Consider the following 17964-nt stretch of genomic DNA (forward strand, 5'->3'; position numbering starts at 1 on the left):
TTTCATTGGCCACACAGAGTCAAAGCCAAGGTGTATTTTAAAAGCATCAGTTATCATAATCCTTTTATTGGCCATATGGCACAACGAACTATTTTAGGCTAGACTCCGTTAACTCTGATTTTCATAATGGCTAATGGCTAAGCCACAAAATCAGATCAGGGAAAGGCTGGACTCCCGAAGTAGTCATGAAGAATGCTAAAAGGTATAACACTGATGGTCAGACATGACAGATGGTCAGAAATGACAGACTTGTGTGTTTTGGAGTAGGTGTCAATCACTCTGCATAAAAAGGAAGTGTGAGGGGCGCCTGGGTGGCGCAGTCGGTTAAGCGTCCGACTTCAGCCAGGTCACGATCTCGCGGTCCGTGAGTTCGAGCCCCGCGTCGGGCTCTGGGCTGATGGCTCAGAGCCTGGAGCCTGTTTCCGATTCTGTGTCTCCCTCTCTCTCTGCCCCTCCCCCGTTCATGCTCTGTCTCTCTCTGTCCCAAAAATAAATAAAAACGTTGAAAAAAAAAAATTTAAAAAAAAAAAAAAAAAAAGGAAGTGTGACTTCTATCCACTTGATCTGACATAGCAAAACTCCCTAGGACCCATGCTCAAGAAGTCAAGTTGAAAGTCTATGATCTGGTCTGGTCCAGTTGGGCCAGCCCATCTGGATTTAATGGACCTCAGTCTGCTATGACTAAAATCTCTCCCTCCTCATCTATGATATTCATGACATAGGATGAAGGCTTAAAAAAAAAAATTTTTTTTTTAAATAGATGGTAGGATCTGGAACAAGATTTGAATGCCTTATAAGCTCAATACCAAAGTTGACCTATTTTCCATCGTCTGTTGTGGAAACAGGTAAACAAGTACAAGCAAGTAATTGGACAAAGAACTAAAAAATTATTAATTGTGATAAGTCCAAAGAAGGAAGTAAATAAGGAGCTGAGGTTCAGAGCATTCTAGATGGGTGAAAAGGAAGTCTTCTCTAAGAGTTTTGAGAAAATACGGCAGGGGGATGAGTTTGGGGAAAGAAGTTACTGACAGAAGGAGCAGCATGTGTAGAGGCCCTAACAGAGATTCAGGGTAACGGGAACAGGGTAAGCAAGCAGGTGAGGGACACAGGACAGGGTCAGAGGAAATGTCAGATCAACTGCAGCTTGTGGGCATGATAAGAAGTTTGGGTTTCCTTTAGTGAAAGGGGAAGCTTTTGGAGGGTTCCGAGAACATGGGGGTCAGATGATCCAATTCATGTTTTAAAAGGATTATTTTTGCTGCTATGGGACAGCGTTTTGCAGTGAGACAGGATTGGGAGAAAGGAGAACAGCAGGATACAGCTTGAAAAAGTCTAGGTGAGAGAAGATAGTGAGAATGGAGATAAGATGAGAGGCAGATAAGAAGATAGTTGCACTTTTGGAGACGCAAGCAGGCCCTGTTAATGGATTGTGACTAAGGAGTAGAGGTGAAGGGAGAAAACAGGCTGATTTGCAGATTTCTGGCTTGAATGATGTGGTAAGTGTTTTTGACATTTAATTAAACAGGAAAGACTGGTTCAATATTGGTGCCTGGAGCTCAACAAAGCTGAACTACTATTTGGGGATTTCAATATCACTAATATTTAAAGGTATGGGAATTGCTGAGATTACCTGGGAAGAAAGAGTGAGAGAAGAAGAGCCCCAGACAGAACGTGGAGGAAAGACAACATTTCATTCAAGTGAAGAAGAAAGAGGAGACCAAGAATACTGGGCACAGTGAGATAAAGAAACCCCAGGAAATGTGCTGGAAAGGAAGTGGAGAGAGTAGTGCTTTAAGAATAGGGGAGTCATCTGTGGGATGGAGCTCTGTTGAGGGAATAAAAGAAATAAGGGGAAGAAACTGGGCACTAATTTTGGGAATAGGAAAGCAACTGTTGACCTTGACAAGTTTTGATGGAAGGGTCATGGGTGGGACTTCAGAAACTGGGAAGCAGGGAAGCAGAAATATTGTGCATATGGACAACTTCGTTGGAAGTTTTGCTGTGGGGTCGAGCAATGGCATGTCCTCTGAGGGCAGAGGGAGCTGGGAGGGAGAATATGGGGTTTCACAAGATGGGAGATATTAATTATAATTACAATTATATGTGAAAAGAATGATTCCTAGTAGGTGGCACCAGTGGTGCAGGAGAGTGAAAAGACGATGCCCGAAGGAGGCAGAGGGCATGAACTTGGGGAATGCACCTGCGGCAGGAAGGGAAACATTTCCTCCACTGGGGCCGAAGGAAAGGAGAAGATGGATGCCCGTGCTTCTGATGTGGCACCTGGTAGGATGAATTAAGGACCATGGCCGGCACCTGGTAGGATGAATTAAGGACCATGGCCGGCACCTGGTAGGATGAATTAAGGACCATGGCTGTTATCTGAGAGAGGAGGGGAGAAGGGAACCTGGAACACCTCAGCAAAGAGGACAAGGTAGGAAGTCTTTCTTTCTTTCTTTTCTTTTCTTTTCTTTTCTTTTCTTTTCTTTTCTTTTCTTTTCTTTTCTTTTCTTTTCTTTTCTTTTCTTTTCTTTTCTTTTCTTTTCTTTTCTTTTCTTTCTTTTCTTTCTTTCTTTCCTTTCTCTCTCTCTCTCTCTTTCTTTCTTTCTTTCTTTCGCAAAATCCAAGCCTGGAGAAATGAAGCATATTGATCAGCACTGTTGAAGGCTCATGTGAGATATGGGCCGTGAATTTATGGTGAAACCAATTGTCTAGTCTGTAAGATTTCATGCAGCCGTAGTATCTAATTTTTTCAGCTGTTTTGTTCAGCTGTTCTGGTGTAGACACGGGAAAGGAGGATGTGGGGTTCAGGTAGGATTGGTGTTTTATTAGGTAGATAAAAAGGAAGGAGAATGAAGGAATGGGATAAGGTTGGAAATGATAAGCCACAGATTCTAGGTTGGACATTGTGGGAAATAAAGCCAAAGCAGTGGCTAAAGAACAGTGAGGAAATGATGGCACTTATTATTCTACTTGGGTAATATCTGCAGCCTAGGAAGCAAAATGAAAGCTGGAGATTTCAGGTTTAAGAGGTCACACTGCCATGCTAAGAGAACAGGGACCACTGCTGTAAGAAATTTATAAGCTTTTAACAACCTCCTGTTAGAAGTGGTCATGAGCTGACTCTTTCTCTGTAAGTTACTCATAGCTTCAGGGAAGAAGAGAGCCCTGTGTTTGTATTTGGGACCGCATGGAAGGGGAAACCTGGGGAGAATGTCCCAGTGCATAACAGTGGTGAAGCCCTAAGGGATAGACCAAGGTGGGGTGGGCAGATTCCTTGAGGAAGAGAGGAATGCCCAGGGCCTGAGAAGGATCCTGGGTCTCAAAGCAGTTGGGTGGAAAATTCCAAGTAAACTTCTCCCACAAGGAACCTGAGAACCTGTGATGGAGGTCTGATTTTGTTATCGTTAAATGTGGATTAAATTAACTCAGTTATATTTAAATAACTCCAGCAATCTCCTCAGGAGCACCTAATGAATGGTATTCGTTTCCCTATTAGAAAGGCAGCATGTCATATTGAAAAAAAAAAAAAATGAAATTTAGGGGCAGATGTATCTAACCTTGATTCTTGACCTTGCCACTATTTGGCCATGTGTTCTTGAGCAAATTGTGCCACTTCTCTGAATTTCAGTTCTCCGATCTATAAAGCAAGGCTGATAATAGTGCTTATTCATATCTTTATTCTAAGGCATAAGTAATTAAGGTAAGGAAACAATTTTGAAAATTGCAAAACTATGTGCAACGTTAGTGTAGTAGGAATGAACACTAGTCCACAAATATAGATGTGTAAGGAATATTGTGTTTCATAATTTTCCTTTATATCATTTGTTTAAGTTTAAAAAAATTTATATTTTATTTTATTTTATTTTATTTTATTTTAATTCCAGTGTAGTTAACATACAGTGTTGTTAGTTTTGAGTGTACAATACAGCGATTCAGCAATTCTGTATGTTACTTAGTGCTCATCATGATAAGTGTACTCTTAATCCTCTTAACCTATTTTGCCCATCCCCTCACCCACCTCCCCTGTGGTAACCAGTTTGTTCTCTATAGTTAAGAGTCGGTTTTTGGGGGTGTCTTTTCTTCCTTTGTTCATTTGTTTTGTCTCTTAAATTCCACATATGAGTGCAATCCTATGGTATTTGCCTTTCTTTAACTGACTTATTTCACTTAACATTACACTCTCTAGCTCCATCCATGTTGTTGCGAATGGCAAGATTTCATTATTTTTTGGCTGAGTAATACTCCATTGTGTATATTCCTTGCATCACTTCAAGTCTGAATCTGAGCTCCACCCACCCCTGAAAGTGCTCAAAATTCAACTTTGACATTATTCAACTGCCATGTCCTCCTACTATCTCCTAATATTCAAGGTTCTTGGTGTTTCCCATCACACCACAACATTGCTTTGGTAGATAGCCCCCGCCGGTTACTACAGAGACACCACACGACTCCATCAAGCCCAGCATCGTCTATGGCAAACTTGGTGAGGTCAGCCTTCGCAGGTGGACTATGTAGCCATCCTTGCAGAGAGACTCCTACAAGGGAGAAATCCCAGGCCTACTTGAGGGAAGGGGCCTCTTTTCCTCCTCAACCTTGGGCGATTTTTCTTCTCTTTCCTTGCCCTCAAAACGAAAACAAAAACAAAAACAAAAATCTTTCAATCACTATACTCTCCTTCTGGGACACTTAATGTTATTTTCTCAAAGGGCTTTGGCTTTTACAAGTTCGGGAAAAACCATTACTTGGGAGTCTCTTTGCTTTCAGCTCTACCAAAATTCCTAACATGGGGATATCCCAAAGGACCTGGATACCTCTGTGAAAAGAATTAAGAGGAGAAAGTAGAGAAAAGACAACCAAAGCTCTTTTAATAAATTATATTCTGTAGTGGTTATTTTTATTAATTTATAGGCAATCTTGGCATGGCGATCTTGTTGGATAGTTTGCCTCATTAAGGGACTAGCCAATTCAAGAACTTGGAAAACACTGACTTTAGGAGTAAATGAGATATACATGAAAATTTTAATTCTTTCAAGGAAGATGCTATCTAAATACCAGGCACTGAATGAATAGGAAATATTGGCCCATTTGATAATGCAGGTACTACCTTCTCTTAACTGGGAAAAGTATCCGTAACTAGGCACCGTTTAGGAGATCCATACATATTAACTGAACACACAAATGGACACTTATAAGCCACCTTTTTCCAAGAATGGCCTGAAGTACTGAAGCAAATTTCCTATTGAGGGTCTGGTTGCCATGTTCAGCCAGCTGGGGAAATGAGCCTCACATGGCCTGTTAGAGTCAGTCCTATTTGACTAGATAGCGGTCCATCTGGCTGAGCACACAGTTCCATCCCCTCCCATGTTCCTGTGCCTGAAACGGCAACAATAAACACCTCATTTAAGACATTGCCCCTGTGAATCCAGAAGAACAGTGGCAAATTGAATGTCACTACATGATGTGTGCAATTCATCAATAAAAAGGCTCTAAGGAGAAGACAGACCCCACCAGAAATAATGTGCATGAATGAAAATTCTTACTCATTATTCCAAAATCAAAACAAGGAATCTTAAAGTATTATCTAGTTTTATTCCCTGCCTCCACACAGCCTGAACCCACTACAGCATTACCAATGTTTACCCCAAATATCCAAACAAAGGAAATCTGTTGAGGTACAAAACATCCCTCCCTTTGCCTTTTAAGCCATCCTTTTCTACCACATTCTTGTTCACTCAAATGCTGGAGTGAAGGATCCCAAAACTTAATGTAGGAGATAAGAACAGGTGGCTAATGAGATAAAGATCTAATAAACCAGCATTCAGATTTGGAGAACTTAGTTATATTTTGGAGGCAGATTATTTAATTTGCAAAGACAGCAACAATGTAATACATTTGCTTTGCAAAATAATGGAGTGCTCATCTTTCTCAAATTTTTTAAAAGTAATCTCTACTCCCAACGTGGGACTCAAACTCACAACCCCAAGATCAAGAGCTGCATGCTCTACTGACTGAGCCAGCCAGGAACCCCTCTGCCTTATTTTTAAAATATGAAACTGTAAATAATAAAATATTTAAGTATAAAGCCAATAGTACATTTGTCTTATGAACTCCAACACATTTCAAAAAAGAAAGTGAAGCCCCAAGTGATAAAGAAAATGGTCCAAGGTCACACAGACAGACGTGGGAAAACCTTGATTTAAACCTAGTGATTAAACGCTCTATGGCGACTGAGCATTTTAAGAATGTTTCAAAATGTTTTCTTTTTCTGTCTCTCCCCCTTTGTCCTTAGTTTTGATTCATCAGAGTTTGAATGTTATAAAGTACTCCCTTTTATTTGCTAAAAGGAAGAATGAATCTCTTGGCTTCCCTTATTGCTCCTGAACTAGTGGCCGGGGTCCTCACATCTGTGCCAGATGTGAGACATTGAAGCCCACCAGGTCTACAACTTTGGCCTAAATCTGACAACGTTTGTTCTCCAATTTACAGAAGTTAATTATTTATTTATTTATTTTTAAAAAAGAATTTTTTTTTCAACATTTATTTATTTTGGGGACAGAGAGAGACAGAGCATGAACGGGGGAGGGGTAGAGAGAGAGGGAGACACAGAATCGGAAACAGGCTCCAGGCTCTGAGCCATCAGCCCAGAGCCTGACGCGGGGCTCGAACTCACGGACCGCGAGATCGTGACCTGGCTGAAGTCGGACGCTTAACCGACTGCGCCACCCAGGCGCCCCAGAAGTTAATTTTTTAAACCTCAAAACATTTCAGCTGAACCAGTGTGTCAGTTCCAACTATGACAGTAGATAAAAACAATGTGAAATGGAATGAATGGGTGAAATGTGGTGTCTGGGTAGGAGGAAAGAAAGCATAGTCAGAACCCGCTTCTAGAAAGAGTAAGGACTCCACACACACACCTAAATCTTTACAACTCTGCAGCTCTGGCTGACCTCATTTTGCTCAGTCCATTAGCACCTCTTCCTATGGCTGAAGACTAGGCTAGTTTAGAACTAGTGGACATCACCAGAACTGTCCTACCACCATCCTGACATCCCTTGATGTCCAAACTTCAGTGACCTGCTTTGCTAAGCCCCAGATCTGTGTTCGTCAATGGACATCTTTCTGCTCAATCATGTGCAGCTCTTTCTACTCCAAGCACACATCGTCCAAGGTGAGACACCTAATGGCTCAGCAATACTTTAAATCACCTCTTGTTGATTCCATGGTTTGATGGTCTTGTTCGCCACCCTATCTCAACCACTCATATCTGAAGATAAACCTTAGACATTGTCCTTAATAACAACTGTATGATCTCAATTTCCATCATCCCAATTCTGACAATCTCTACTTTCTAAGTTTCCAGCCCACTTCTTCTACTACTCCCACCTTCATCATTTTTCAACCCTTCAAAGCACTCAATCCATTAACCTGAACACATTTTCTCGGTTAACGTCCTCATAGCCTCGTTTCCCTCATTACTCCACTTAGATTCCATAGCTCATTACACTCACTCTTGTGCACTATCTCAAGAGTATATTACGTTCACTTGGAAAATGCCAGGTGTGGTTCAGTCTCCACCTACTCTGCACCTGCATCAGTGGGCTGAATGAAAAACATAAAATATTTCACTTTAAATGTATGACCACCAACCTCAGGTAGGCTCTTTTCCTGTCATGTTGTCATTCTCCCAAGGATGCTGTACCATTCACGCTTCCCTTCTCAAACCTCCCCAAATTTCTTCTTCCACCTCATTCTTAGATGATGACTTCAGTTTTATTCTATTGAGAAAATAGAATAATTTGGAAAAGGATTTCCATACTCCTGCCTCTGAAACTCTGCACTGCCTCCTTGTTAAAATGGTTGAATTCTAAAGAAATCCCCTCTGCCTGAGATCCGTGATCTCTCCGTCGTCCATGGAATTTGCCCCTGCAGTCATCCCCTCTCTGTTCTGCATCATTTAACTCTATAATTTTTTTTTGTTGAGATATAATTAAAATACCATAAAATGCACCTCTTTAAAGTCTACAGTTTGGGGAACCTAGGTGTGGCTCAGTCGGTTGAGCATCTGACTTTGGCTCAAGTCATGATCTCATGGTTCTTGAGTTCTAGCCCTGCGTCGGGCTCTGTGCTAACAGCTCAGGGCCTGGAGCCTGCTTCTAATTCTGTGTCTCCCTCTCTTTCTCTGCCCCTCCCCTACTCATGCTCTGTCTCTCTCTCTCTCTCTCTCTCTCAAAAACAAATAAACATTAAAAAAATTTAAAGTCTACAGTTCAATTGCTTTTAATTTACAAAACTGTGCACACATTACTACTATGTAATTCTAGAATATTTTCTTCATGCCCAAAGAAGCCCTTTACCTGTTACCCCCTCCCTCCATCCCCCAGTCCCTAGAAACCACTAACCTACTTTCTGTGTCTATGGATTTTCCTATTATGGGTCCTTAATATAAAGGAAATCATACAACGTGTGATCTTTTGTGACTGGTTTCTTTCACTTAACCATAATGACTTCTAGGTCCATCCATAATGTAGTATGAATAAGTACTTCATTCCTTTTTTGGCAGGGTAATATTCCACTGTATGGATATACCACATTTGTTTAACTAATCGTCAACTGATGAATAATTGGTGGTTTCCACTCATCGGTACTATAAATAACTCTCCTATGAATGTTCATGTACAAGTTTTTGTGCACATATATGTTTTCAATTACCTTGGGTATATATAGCTAGGAGTGGAAATGCTGGCCTTATTGTAGCTCTGTAACTTTTAGGAACTGCTTAAATGTTTTCGAGTGCAGCTGCACGATTTTGCATTCCCCTCAGCAATGTGTGAGTTCCATTTTCTTCGCATTCTTACCAACACCTACTGCCCATCTTTTTTATTATAACCATTCTAGTGGGTGTGAAGTGATATCTTATTGTGACTTTGATTTGCATTTTCCTAATGATTAATTATATCGAGCACATTAAGAAACAATGCATTCTTTCTAGTTCCCTTTTCTCTGGTTCCTTCTCTGGATGCCTTATCTGTCTGTCCTGGGACAATCTGCTGCCCAGAATATTTCTCATCTCCTCCACCCCCACCCAACCCCAGCCAAAGGTCTCTGTCCTAGTTGCCATTTCTGTTCATCATGCCATCTCTTTAAGGAATACTGGTAAATGTTGATGTCACATTCCAGGTAACATATTTGCATTTTCCCAGAATTCTTAGATGACATAAAGTTTTACCCTAAAGCAATGGGTACATATAATGATGCTGTAGCAGATTGCTAAGGGAGTTATTTGGGGACAAACAATCCTTTCTTCAATCCTGGATTTGAAAGCCTAGTCAATTTCATCTCAGGAAGCCACTTAAATATGTAAGCTCCATTTTCACGTTCATTTAAAGGAGATATACTAAGTAATCATTAATTCCAATCAAAACATTCTTTCTCTGTGATCCTAGCTGTTTTGTTGTTTGTAACAAAACATGAAGATAAGTTCTAAAAATCATTTAAGCCTGTCAAAGGAAAATTTAATAAACTAGATGAAAGAGGCTCTCTTGGACATATTAATATCTAAAGTCTTCCGAATCCATGCTACTAAATACAAGTTGTATTTCAAAGGGCCTCAGGTTATAAGGACGGTGACTAATGAATTACAAAGAAAGGTAATTAACTTCCTACATTCCCTAAAAGCTTGCTTTGTGAGACCCTCTGACACTCTTTTAGCGGAGACTGTAACTTCTGATTAGCATTGTTAGGAAAATTGCCCACTTCTTTTCTATTTTCAGACTCCTTTCAGACTGGGGGTGTAGCTACAGCAGGCTGTGGAAATTTGGGAGCAGATCAGGAAAGGAAGTGTGATGTGTCAGAAGTTGCTTTGCTATTAACCAGCAGTGGTGTTGGGGCAAGTCATTTAAATGCTCTATGCCACGGATTTCCTTATCGGTAAAGTGAGGGATAAGACACGACTTGTGAGTTTCCCTCCACACCTTATGTTCAATGATCCAAGCTTTCTCATCCAAAGGCATATGAAATATTGTAGAATGTCCCATGGCTCGTAGGGGTTTAAATAACATTTGAAATAAAAATCAAAGCCAAATAACCTTTTTGACCTGGACAACTTCTTTTCATGACTTACTGGAGCATTAAGAAAGGAGACTGGGGTTCCTGGGTGGCTCAGTTGGTTAAGCGTCTGACTTTGGCTCAGGTCATGATCCCATGGTTCATGAGTCTGAGCCCCATGTCGGGCTCTGTGCTGACAGTTCAGAGCCTGGAGCCTGCTTCGGATTCTGTGTCTCTCTCTCTCTTTCTACCCCTGCCCTGATCATGCTGTATCTGTCTCTCTCCTCCCAAAATAAATAACAAAACATTTTAAAAAAAGAAAGGAGACTGACTGATATTCCTTATGCAACTGGCATATCAAACAAGCTTGATGTGTGCATTGGAATCAAAACACAGTTTAATTTTTAGCCCCCTCCCCCCTCCCCATCCTTTAAAATGTTATCCCGTGGTGGTAATCTTTTGCCTGTGGTAAGCTTTTTCCTGCAAACTCCTGACTTTCTCTTCACTCTTAGGAGCTAATGCAACATTTACTTTAAGTGACAAACACCTTCCATTCAGAATATATGAAGTTCAGCTCTTTTTAATCACCAAAATGCCCAAATTAATTTAGTATAACATTTTCTTCCCTCCTCTAATGTGGACCTGCTTCTCAGAACAGGGAGCATGGCCTTGGACTTCCTACTGCCTAGATTACTCCTCAGAAAGGCCCTAGTGGGAAAGGCCTAGAGGAGGAAGAGGACAATTCTCTCTAGGATGGAGAAATCATGTTTTATGGGTCAGGCCCCAGAGTTGGTGAAAGTCATCTTCTGTTTCTCCCATAAAGTGCTTTGGAGGACTCTCTGGAGGTTTTGTGTCCAGACCCTCTCTCTTGCAGTTTCTTTGACTCAAGCAGAAGAAAATTTAACCTGTGTTGCCAAGTGAGACTCCTTTCTCAGACTTCAATCACTTGGTGTTACGCCCTCCAACTCCCATCATCCCTCCGGGTTCTCTCCTTCCCCCCCCCCCCCCCAAGTTGGCCCTGTAGGACAGGATCCTCAACAATCCCATTCCAACTTAATGTCCACCATTTCTGTCTCCACTGTGGGGAAACTCATGTATCCCTTGCCTCTCTAAACCCTGGGAGACCAGTCTAACCTCAACAAAGCAACTGTTTGGGCCTTCTATTTTCCTCAAGATTTCTGTGGCAGGCTCAGACGACATCCCACACTTGGCCTTACTTGCTCACTTGTAAATCAGGAGCTAGTTTTCTGTGTATCCTAATGTCAGGGGACATAATTTCAGTACTTTCTGAGTGGACACCTTAGAGGCAATCTAGCCCAAGGGCTGCTGCCCTGCAGGTCTTTAAGTAGATGGCCCATTTTTTGCTCTCTGACAGTCCCACCTGCTCCCGAAAGACAGGTATGAGGAAGCAGAGCAAGGCAACAGGTCTGTCCAAAAAGAAAACAAAAAAATGTTTCACTGAACTCTTCTCCAAAGCTTTCTCTAATGCTTTATATACCTTGATCTCATTGAACCATCCAAAATTTGAGAGATTTTATTAACTTTATAAATTCTGTGTTTGAGAGTGATGGACAGGTTTATGCCTCCGTTACTAGAATCTAATATTTATTGTGTTGATGCTTCAGTTGAAACCAATTACAGGAAGAGTCTTCTTCTACCATCCTGTGACAGTCACGTTAAACCCATGGGTGACATGCTGTTACAAAAAAAACAAACAGCAAAACAAAAACCCTCAAAACAAAACAAAAAAAATTTGGAAAGATAACGCAACAAGGGAAACTATTTTAATCGCTCTAACATGAACACATACTTTGATGGTTTTACTTTCGAGTCTATAAAGCCATGGTTCTTTTATAGCTGTAATCTAATTGTACACACATGTTTGCAATCTATTTTTTCACAACATATTCCTCACAAACGTTTTGTGAAGTCATGCTTGGAATTTAAATGTGGACAACGTTATTCCCTACGATGACGTGCCATTCGTTCATCAGAGACTCTGAGTGCCCACTCTGTGGCTGGTGCTGGTTGAGGTGCTGCGGAGTTGCTAAAGTTAAAAGAAGTAAATATTCTGCTTAGGGGAGTGCAGATGATTACAAGGCAGTACTGTATTTGTGACAAGACAGTAACCCATATGAAGTGGGAGTAGAGAATAACACATATCTGTGTGGGTTTTGTTTTTTTTTTTAAGGAAATTAGGAAGAAACCACACAGGAAGTGTTAATGTGAGATGCTTATGGAGGGCGTGTGGGAGTTTGCTAGGCAGACCAGCAGGGGGAGGGCACCCAGGTGGATGGAACAGCCGTGCAAAGACCCGGGGGTTTATTTCAGTCTTGTAAAAGGTGCGAATGCTTTCTTTTCTTTTCAAAACGGTTACTGAATTATTGGAAATTACTCAATAAGTCTCTTCTCGAGTATAGAGTTCTACTGAAAAGCTTGCTTGATCATTCGGTTTCTGGTGTTTCTTGGTCTACATCCAGTGTCTCCATGCAGTTCCAAGGATTGAGCCATTTTTTTGGAAGGGCCACACTCCTTAAAGTATTGTTTCTTTTTAATGGTTTCAAATGTCTAATAAGCTAATCTACTCTCAAAGCTTCTTTGTCAAGCAATTTTTCTCTAAGTTGTTATAAGTCTAATGTTTCCTTAAAGGAACATTAGCTCTCTTTTGATATTTTAAGATGTCAAAACTACTTTTGATATTTAAAACACTCTAAGACAAAATTGCTTCAAATTTTTAGCCGAATCAATCATCAATTTCATCACATTCTCTTTACCTCTGGCTTTAGATAAAAATCTTACGCCAAAGACTTGAGGCTAAATCTCACAGATTGTTGCCGTTTCTGCTGGTGTTTTGTTTAGATGTATTTCTTTACACAACCTCAGGAGGGTGTGTACCTTCATAACCCTTTGGATGATTTCAAAATATCTCTAGCTCCTTAAAAGCATGGGGGTTAGTCTGAATCTGTGGAATTTAATCTGTGGAGCAAAATCACCTGATAATTACCTACTTCTCTACATACAGAGGTGTTCTTAGGAGCATTTGGAGATGGTTGGGCCTCTTAACTTTATGCTCAGTGTTAGGTTTGCATCACTTTATTTCCATGGACTTCCTTCTCTCCTTGCTCCTAAAGCTTAGGGAAAAAATATACACAAATATAACACATTCGTAGTAGAGGACCGATTCTGAGCCAAAGGTTAGGTTCCAGTGTGCCCCCAAAGTACCTGATCCACAAGTGGGATGGGTGACTAGTCACTGACCTGCGGGGACTGCAGGCTATAGCAGAGTGAGCCTGGAGGCGGGGAGCATTCCCTGAAGGGATGGCACAGGTAGCCTGGACTCTTCCCCAGATTTTGGAGAGTAGGCGGGATAAGTTTTCCAAAGGTATTACACGTGCAGTACGTGGGCCCAAACAGTACTGCCAGAATGACGGGAAGGCTTTAGAACTTCAACACTGCTGCTGGAGTAATTCTAGAAATAGCATCCTTGGCATAGGCATAACTTTCCTGAGAGGCTCATGTGATGTGCCATCCTTCAGTTGGCCTTGGATGCAATCATGAGTGTGGCGGAATGAGAGAAAGAACAGGCCACCTGGTAGTGGAGAGCACCCCAAAAACTTGGGTGAGACCAATCTAGGAACTCTGTAGTTTAATTGGATGAGACCTAGAGAGGGCGCATGACCTGGGAATCCCTGTGAGTTAATAACCAGGGGGAAAGGAGCTATTTAAGCTCCTATTAAAGCTATTATTAAGGGAGTTAATTATATCCATTTATACACAGAGGCTAATGGGATCTGGCAGAAGATGAGTTACACATAAACACTATTTGAATAACTTACAGTTAATAAATGTTAACTGGACGATGTTGGACACTTTCTTCAATTTCTAGGATTATAAAGATTTGGAGACTGTCCTAACACCAAAACAAACAAACAAACAAACAAACATATAATCCTAGAATATTTTGAAACACTGGCAGCATCACATGGTAGGAAAGTCATTGAGTTGGAGTCAGAGGGCATTATTTCTAGAAGTTCTCTTACTAATTTGAGACATTCATTCATTTCACCTCTCTGGTCTCATATCCTTTATTCATAAAATGAAGCAGTTAAGAAATGTGCTACAAAACTAAAGAAACTATATGTCAGTCTCATGCATGACCATAAATGGAAAATTCTCCAGTAAAATTCTAACAAATGAATCTGCTAGCGTATTGAAGAATGATGCGCTTTGACCATGGTGGGGAGCACTATGGCCTGAATGTCCGTATCCCCCTAAAATTCCTATTTGGAAATCCTAACCCCCAAAGATATTAGAATGTGGGACTTCAGGAGCTGCATAGGTCTTGAGTGTAGAACGCCCATGAAAGAGACTAATGCCCTTATAAAAGAGACCCCACAGACCTCCCTAGTTCCTTCCACCATGTGAGGCCACAGCAGGGAGGCACCATCTAGGAACCAGAAAGTAGGCCCTGACTAGATGTTGAATATGCCAGTGCCTTGGTCTTGGACTATTCAGACTCTAGAATTGGGGGAAATAAATTTCTTCAGTATAGAAGATACCAGTCTCTGGTCTTTCATTATAGCAGACCAAACAGACTGATAAGGTTTACCTCAGACATGGAAGAAGTGTTCAAGGTTAGGCATTGTGTCAATTAATGGAAGTCATTACATAAATATTTTAAAGGAGAAAACCACGGGATCATCTTTATAAATTGCAAATTACATTTGACACTATTAAGCATCCATTCTCATAAACCTCTGTGTATGGTAGATCCCTCCTTATCTTAATAAAAGCTAGAAACCAACAACGAATATCTATGGAAAACCCAAGACATTCTTATTGTGGACAAGACCAAAACCAAGACGAAGATGTCCATTCAGGTAGATAGTCTGTGAAGATACTGCCCAATGGACACATCTCCTGATATGCACCCCCTTGATCAGTCACTTTCACCCTGATTCTATTATAAGCAATCAAAAAAGCTCAGAAACCAAAAAATGAAATGATATGATGAGATTAACTTAATAGAAATAAAATTTAAAACTTGGCATGGTGAAATTTTACTCTAAACAAAATTAAATGACAAACCAACGTAAATGTTTGCAACCTAATGGACAGATAGATGGACAATATCCATACTGGATAATGTTCTCATAAATCATTATGAAAATGAGAAGTACCCCATAAAAAGTGAGAAAAGGCTATGAATAAACATTTCACAGAAGGTGAATAAAAATATCCAGTAAAATCACTACTAACTAAAAACAAATAAAAATGAGATTTTATTTATGTATTTATTTATGCATGTATGCCAATGTTGGTCAACAATTTAAAGAATGAGAGCATTTAATTAAGAAATGGTCACTCTCTAATTGTTCTCTGGGGTTCAAGATCTCTTTCTTAAAAATATTTTTTATTGAAGAATAATAAACATAGTGAAAAGTATTCAAAACCTAAATGTAACTCTTCATAGAAAAGTATGAGATAAACATCTGTGTAATCAGCATCAGATCAACAAATAAAACTTTAGTAACATCTCAAAAGCACATTTCATGGCAGCCCCAATTACTACCCCTTCCCTTCTATTCCAAGGTAATAGTATTCTGATGTCTAATACTCTAGTTTAATTTCACCCATCTTTGAACTTCACAAAGGTGGAATCATTCTCCTAAGTCTACCTTGTTTTGCTCAATATTATATTTGTGAGATTTATCTTTGTTATTTCCTGTAATTATAATTCTATTTGTAAAATGCTTCACAAAATTTCACTGTATGAATATGCACAATTTTTCCTTCTACCCTTAACATTCAAGGTGTTTCTAGTTTGGGGCCATTATGAATCATGATTCTGTGATTATTCCTGTATGTGTCTTTTTGTGTATATGTTCAAACATTCCTATCCTTTTTACACCTAGGATTGGAAATGCTTTCTCAAAGAGAACGTGTATGTTCAGCTTGCACAGATAATGCCAGAACCTTTCCCAAAGTTTTACCAATTTACCAGCAATGTATAAGGGTTCAAGTTGCTCCTTATTCTTACTCACACATAGTAATGTCAGTCTCTTTAGCTATTCTGGTGTATGCACAGCTTTCATTTTCATATTCCTGATGACCAAGTCCAGCAGCTTTTCATGTATTTATGAGCCATTTGAATAAGCCTTATAAACAAGCACCTACAGTTCAAGTACCTTGCCTCTTTTGCCTTGTCTGTGCTTTTCTGACTGAATTTTAGAAATTCTCTCAATGTTTTGTATAGAAGCCCTTTCCCAGAAAGGTGTTGCAAATTCCTTCTGTTCTGTGGCTTCCTTTCTACTCTTTTAATGGTATCTTGTCATAAAAAGATGTTCTTAATTTTAATATAATAGAAATTATCAACATTTTCTTTTATGCTTCATGCTTTTTGTGTCTTGTTTAAGAAATCTTTTCCCTCCCAGGTCATGAAAATAGTCTTGTATATTATCTTTTAGAATTGGGCCGTCCATTACAGTAGCAACTAACCATGTGTGGCCACTGAAATGTAACTAATTGAAAAAAAATTTTTTAAATGGAAAGTTGAGTTCTTTGTTCATTCTGGTCATGTTTTTAAGGACTCAATAGCCACAGATATAGAACATTTCCATCATTGTAGAGAGTTCTGCTGGTCAAATATGTTCTAGAGTGCCATTTTGTTTTGCCTTATACGGTTCTAGGATATTATTCCCACATAAAATGATAATTAATTATATGACACTTTAGATAAAAACAAAACAAAAACAAAAATGAACTCGTGAATCTTTATTAAAAAAATTTCTAGGGGCACCTGGGTGGCTCAGTCAATTAAGCAGCCAACTTTGGCTCAAGCCATGATCTCACCTTTCGTGAGTTTGAGCCCCCAGTCAGGCCCTGTGCTGACAGCTCAGAGCCTGGAGCCTACTTGGGATTCTGTGTCACCCTCCCTTTCAGCCCTTCCCCACACACTCTCTCTCTCTCAAAAATAAATAAACATTAATTTTTTTTAAATCTCAATGTTATTTTATTACTGGATTAGTAAAAATAAAAAATTCCAAAATGGAGAACTCACAGTAAAAGCTCTGCTCATGAAAATTCGGATCCACTTGCATATAGACCTAGGTGACATTATTGTGAGAATTAATGATGTAATGGCAGTATGAATGTGGGCAGGAAGACTGTGGGAGGAGATGTGAGAATGCTAATTTCCTCATCTTTAGTGGGAATGTAATCAGTGTTCTCCAAAATGAATCCAAATAGAAAATTTTGGTTTTTTGACTTTTACCACTTTTTACAAAGGCAGATTCCCTTAGCTTTAGGGATCTTTCAGGAAATATTTCTGTTGTGAAGAAATAATGATATAACGTTTATTAATTGTTTCAGTTTTGCTCATCCCTTTGTCTTCTATTAAATTCAGGTAAAATTACATTTAATAATTGAATAACTTAGGATGAACTCTATAGATGAATTACAACAGACCTCCGTTTTCCTTGCTTTGACCCTAGCCTCCTTTCCTTCTTTTTACCTTCTACTATTTCCCTGTGTTTCTTTCCCTACCTCCAAACTTGACAAACCACAAAGCTTGCAAAAATAGCTCTTGAAAGAATTGTTATGACAGTTGCTCGAATGGGATTGTACCAGTGATCCTCAGCAAAAAGCATGAGAAACTAGAACATTCTTTACCTCTTGCAACCACAATTTTTGCAGGAGTTAGAGATTTAAAAAAAAAAGAAAAGAAAAGAAAGCAATCCAGGCCACACCACAGGGACAGATATCCCCACCTTTTCCCTCTCCTGTAGAACTTTAGTTATGCTTTGGTCTGGGGATTAACCTGGTTTTAGGTTCTCGCTGATGTACATCAACTAATAAAGACTCTGGTTTTTATTTGAATCCCTTAAACTATGTTTTTCCTTGACTTTCCATTTTTTGTTC

At 39.8% G+C, this 17964-nt stretch overlaps 1 long non-coding RNA gene across 1 annotated transcript in view; it reads left to right on the forward strand.

Moving 5' to 3' along the window:
- The first annotated feature begins 1851 nt into the window (after positions 1–1851).
- Positions 1852–17964, forward strand: part of LOC115509061 — a 45091-nt gene continuing 28978 nt past the window's right edge. The window contains exon 1 of the long non-coding RNA XR_004343304.1: positions 1852–2431. This is a non-coding gene — a long non-coding RNA (uncharacterized LOC115509061). The remainder of the gene's footprint in view (positions 2432–17964) is intronic.

This window comes from Lynx canadensis, chromosome A2 (assembly GCF_007474595.2).
Source record: "Lynx canadensis isolate LIC74 chromosome A2, mLynCan4.pri.v2, whole genome shotgun sequence".
Classification (NCBI taxonomy): domain Eukaryota; kingdom Metazoa; phylum Chordata; class Mammalia; order Carnivora; family Felidae; genus Lynx; species Lynx canadensis.